Here is a 6047-nt window from a genome sequence, read left to right as displayed (position 1 = left end):
CATCTCCAGAGGATGTGCTCTCATTCCTAATGTACACCTCGCTCATCACACCAATATTACACCCCATCACCTATACGACCATGTGCACCTGAACAAAAACAGTGTTAAAGAATTCGCCAGAACACTAAAGGATGCAGCACTGGGCAGACACACACCTACTCACACAGCGGACCAACAGAGAGGACAACTCCCAAAGCTACAACGACAAACCTACAGCTACAGCACACCCATCAGACGACCACCAACACAACCGCTTTTTAAAAAAACTCAAATGGGACACAACTTAAAAAAACAAAGCATACCTCAACCTACTCAGCGCTCTCACCTGACCAGACCGGCACCAGGCAAATTACCATCACTTCAGCCTGGACTACTGACAACTCCACCAGCTCACCGGCACCAACCAAAGCATTCAGAACCAGCAACACCACTCCACCTCACCCGGACTGAACAAACACATCTCAGCTATGCTCAAGCACTCATAGGACCACAACACACTGACGAAATGGGTGAGATCAAACAATTACTGCAGTACATTTGCAACAAACTGGTTTAAAAAAAAAAACTGCCCTTTATGTATATATGATTGTTTGACCGATTTGTCTCATTCTGAAATGAAATAATTATAAATGACTTCACTCACCATCACCACGTGGAATATCCAGGGGCTAAATTCCTCAGCCTTTGGTATAAAAAGTTTACACCCTGAATTACACAAACAGATAAAACACCTTGACATTATCATTCTACAAGAGACATGGTGTAGGGCTGATACGGTCACTTACTGTCCCCAAAACTACAGGGAAATTCTAATACCCTCCCAAAAACTGAGCACAGTGCACCAGGGCAGAGACTCTGGGGAACTCATCATCTGGTATAAATCAAACCTACATAATTTCATAGACACAATAAAACAAGCAAAATACCACATCTGGCTTAAATTAAACAAATCTATATTATCATCACAGAGGGACTTATTCCTTTGTGCCATTTACATCCCTCCTTCAGAGTCTCCATACTACTCAAATGATATATTTACAGAACTAGAGAGAGAGACGAGCCATTTCCAGGCCCAGGGAAATGTGCTCATCTGTGGAGACCTGAATGCAAGAACAGGAACACAATCAGACACTTTAAAAACACACGGAGATCACTTTATTAAGAATAATATGTTCCTTAATAATCATTCCTCTTCCATTTACAGGAATAACTATGACATTGGGATAAACAAAAACGGAAAAGACCTCCTGCAGCTCTGTCGAAGTCTGGGTCTGTACATTGTCAATGGTAGGATACGAGGGGACTCTTTAGGAAGATACACGTATTGCTCATCTCTTGGGAACAGTACAGTAGATTATATGGTAACAGATTTAGACCCTTTCTCTCTCAGTGCATTCACTGTCAAACCACTAACCCCTCTGTCTGATCACAGCCAAATTACTGTGTTCATTAAAAAGACAGAAACTAACCCCACCACACACACACGGCCCAGTAAGCTGTACAACATCCCCAGATCCTACAGATGGGCCGAGAACAGCGCAGAAGAGTTCCAGAAAGCAATCATCAGCCACCAAACTCAAACACTCTTAGATAGCTTTCTGGACACTGCATACACTCACAGTAAAGAAGGAGTAAATCAGGCAGTCCAAAAAATTAACCGAATCTTTAGAAGAACAGCAGAGAAGGCAAAACTAAAACTTAGATCTACACTAAAACCCAAATTCACAAAAGATGACAGCTGGTTTGATAAAGACTGTCAACATTTACGAACAGAACTCAGAACATTATCAAATCAAAAACACAGAGACCCAAACAACACTAACATACGACTTCTTTACTGTGAAAAGCTTCGACAATATAAACGTACCCTCAGAACCAAAAAAGCACAACACACAAACAAACAACTGACACTAATTGAGGAGTCAATCAACACACATCAATTTTGGGACAACTGGAACAAACTAAATAAAAGAGAATTAGAAGAATTAGCCATTCAGGATGGGGATATATGGACAACCCATTTCCAATCACTATTTAAAAACATAAAATTCAACACAAAATCAGAACAAAATGACATCAATAGAAGACTTATAGAACTTGAATTGGCTATTAAAGATAATCAAAATCCTTTAGACTCTTCCATTACTGAGCAGGAACTCCTTAATAAAATAAATACATAAAAACCAAAGAAATCATCAGGACCTGATGGAATCCTGAATGAAATGATTAAACACAGCAGTTCCAAATTTCGATTGGCCATTTTAAAACTCTTTAACCTGGTTCCGAGTGTAGGTTCCTTCCCTGAAATCTGGAATCAAGGTCTCATAACACCAATTTACAAAAGTGGAGATAAATTCGACCCTAATAATTACCGGGGCATCTGTGTGAACAGTAATCTGGGGAAGTTATTCTGTAGTATAATTAACTCAAGGTTTTCAAGCTTCCTTATTGAGCACAACGTCCTGAGTAAAAGTCAAATTGGATTTTTACCAAATTACCGCACAACTGATCATATTTACACCCTACACACCCTCATTGAAAAATATGTAGTTCAAAACCATGTAAAAATATTTGCCTGCTTTATTGACTTTAAAAAGGCTTTTGACTCAATTTGGCATCAAGGATTGTTTTACAAACTATTAGAAAGTGGTGTAGGGGGTAAAACATATGATCTTATTAAATCTATGTACACAGAAAACCAGTGCGGAATAATAATTGGCAATAAACAAACAAATTTGATCTCTGAGGAGCGTGGAGTGAGACAGGGCTGCTGTCTGAGCTCAACTCTATTTAACATCTATATTAATGAATTGGCCTCCATGTTAGAGCACTCAGCCACGCCCGGTCTCACTCTACACGACTCAGAGATTAAACTCCTGCTGTATGCAGATGATCTGGTCCTGCTGTCCCCCAGCGCTCAGGGTCTCCAGCACAAACTGGACCTGCTGCAGCAGTACTGTCAGACCTGGGCCCTGACAGTCAACCTCAAAAAGACTAAAATTATGACCTTCCAGAAAAGATCCAGAACTCAGGGAACCAAACACACATTTAAATTAGGACATCATGAAATTGAACACTCTAAAAACTATACCTACCTTGGACTAAACATTAGTTCATCAGGAAACTACAACCTGGCAGTGAATGAACTGAGAGAAAAAGCATGCAGAGCCTTCTATGCCATAAAAAAACAAACTTCTGTAGAAATCCCAATCAAAATTTGGCTCAAAATATTTGGCGCAATAATTGAACCAATTGCCCTGTATGGCAGTGAAGTGTGGGGCCCGCTTACACACCAACAATTTAACAAATGGGAACAACATCCAATTGAGACCCTGCACACAGAATTTTGTAAAACAATATTAAAGGTGCACAGACACACCACCAACAATGTGTGCAGGGCAGAATTAGGCCGATACCCACTTATTATTAATATACAAAAAAGGGCAATACAATTCTGGAATCATCTCAAAGAGAGCGACCCACACTCGTATCATTACAAAGCTCTGCAATACCAAGAGCTGAGCAAAGATACCAGTCCTCTCATCCAACTGGTCCTGAGTCACTGCATTAACACACCATTAACACATACTAACATACCACTAACACAGACTAACACTATTAAGACTCAAGACCAGAACCTAATCAGAACTGATCAAATTACACATGAATTAAAGATAAACTATTAGGCCTATTGGGAAACACAAACTAAACTCCAAAGTAAACTACAATGTTATTTGGCTCTAAATAGACAGTATAGTGTGGCAGATTATCTCAGCACTATAACTGATCCAAAACTCATAAACAGCTTGACAAGGTACAGACTCAGCGAACACAGCCTGGCCATCGAGACGGGACGACACAGACAGTCCTGGATGCCCAGAGAGGAGAGAGTGTGTCAACACTGCTCTTCAAACCAAATAGAGACAGAGCTGCACTTCCTCACTGAATGTACAAAATACACACAAATTCGAACAATTTTTTTTACCAAAATCAACAAAATTATCCCCAATTTTAATTCTCTCTCAAACCCTGACAAGCTGCCCTACCTACTGGGGGAGCACAGAGCGAGCTGCACACTCGCAGCTCTCTACTTACACACCTGCCACCAGGTGAGGGACAGTGAGTGACCTTATACTGTATCCCATACACACTCACGCATACTAAAGCAATAAGCCACGAGAGGCCGTGCATTACTGTGATTTTAGCACGGGGATGACGTTTTTGGCACGACGCGAAGCGGAGCGCCTAAAACTTCTTTCCCCGTGCTAAAATCATAACAGTAATGCACGGTCTCGAGTGGCTTATTGCTTTTATAAAACGGCGGTCAACATAAAATATAATAAATACAACAATGTTTAATTCATAAATGTATTTATTGTGTATAAACTTACAATAAAGCATTCTTCCGCGACGCAAAATAGTTCGATTAACAGTGTTGCTAGGCAACATGAGGGCGAAAATAACATTAACTTTTTCTATTCAGTGGCGTATTAATATGGAATGATGTGAGGTGGTCCTAGGTGTGCGTTTATCGGGGATTTTACAACGGCTTCGAACGCGGCTCAGCCAATCAGATTTTAGGACCGGAACTATCCGTTTTATAATCGCACACACACACCATCATACACACACCATACACACACACCATCAAATGCACGCACACGCACACGCGCACACACACACACACACTTACAAATACTTTTTCCACACATACATATACACACTTTATATACTTGTTCTAATTTGTTTATGTTAATTTTTTAAGGCTAATTACTAAGGTTATTGAACATCCTTTAAATTAATATGAATGTTTATGTATGCAATTATTATTATTATTATTATTTTTTTCATTTATTATCTAGTTTGTAAATGCGCTTTGGCAATACAAATGTGAATATTTGTCATGCTAATAAAGCACTTTTGAATTTGAATTTGAATTTGAATTTGAATTTGAGAGAGAGAGAGAGAGAGAGAGAGAGAGAGAGAGAGAGAGAGAGAGAGAGAGAGAGAGAGAGAACGCTTGTCCCTCAATAGTGTTGACAGTTCAGTCTGTTACACTGGACTGTGTTATAGGCGAGTACTGACCCCGCTTCTACTCCCCCAAAATGAGCGGCTGTGTCTGAGGGAGGGAGGATGGAAAATCACCTTATCAACTCTGCATGTGACTCTTTATTCTGGTTGAGGTGCGGTCATGATCGGCAGAGGAACACCCAAAATATCCCAGAATGATTTCACCATGTTCCCCATCCTGAGACGTCCCATAAATGTGTCCGTCTGGCGGCCTCGCCGGGGTGCTTCCTGCCTTTCACCAGATAAATCAGACCCACCGAGACCCTGACCAGGATAAAGCGGCAGCAAAACAGACAGTACCCACTGTACATACCTACAGTCCATATCCACAGTCAATACCCACAGTCCATGCATACCCAAAGTCTATACACACTGTTCATACATACCCACAGTCTATAACCACTGTCCATACCCATTGTTCATACCAACAGTCCGTACCTACAGTCTATACCCACAGTCCATACCTACAGCCCTTACGGTCTATACCCACTGTCCATAACCAGTGTCCATACCCACTGTCTATACATACTCACAGTCCATACCAACAGTTCATACCCACAGTCCATACCCAATGTCCATACACACCCACAGTTCATACCCATTGTTCATACCCACTGTCTATACCCACTGTCAATACCTACAGTCCATACATACCCACAGTCCATACCCACTGTTCATACTCACTGTCCATACTCACTGTCCATACCCACAATCCATACCAACAGTCCATACCCACTGTCCATACATACCCACAGTTCATACCTACATTCCATTCCCACTGTCCATACCCACAGCCAATACTCACTGTCCATACATACCCACAGTCCACACCCACTGTCTATACATACCCACAGTTCATACCCACAGTTCATACCCACAGTTCATACCCACAGTCCACACATACCCACTGTCTATACCTACAGTCAATACCCACAGTTTATAACCACGGTCCATACTCACAGTCCACACCCACTGTC

The sequence above is a fragment of the Trichomycterus rosablanca genome, chromosome 4 (genome assembly GCF_030014385.1).
Source record: "Trichomycterus rosablanca isolate fTriRos1 chromosome 4, fTriRos1.hap1, whole genome shotgun sequence".
NCBI classification, from domain to species: Eukaryota; Metazoa; Chordata; class Actinopteri; order Siluriformes; family Trichomycteridae; genus Trichomycterus; species Trichomycterus rosablanca.
This window is presented reverse-complemented; position numbering follows the sequence as displayed.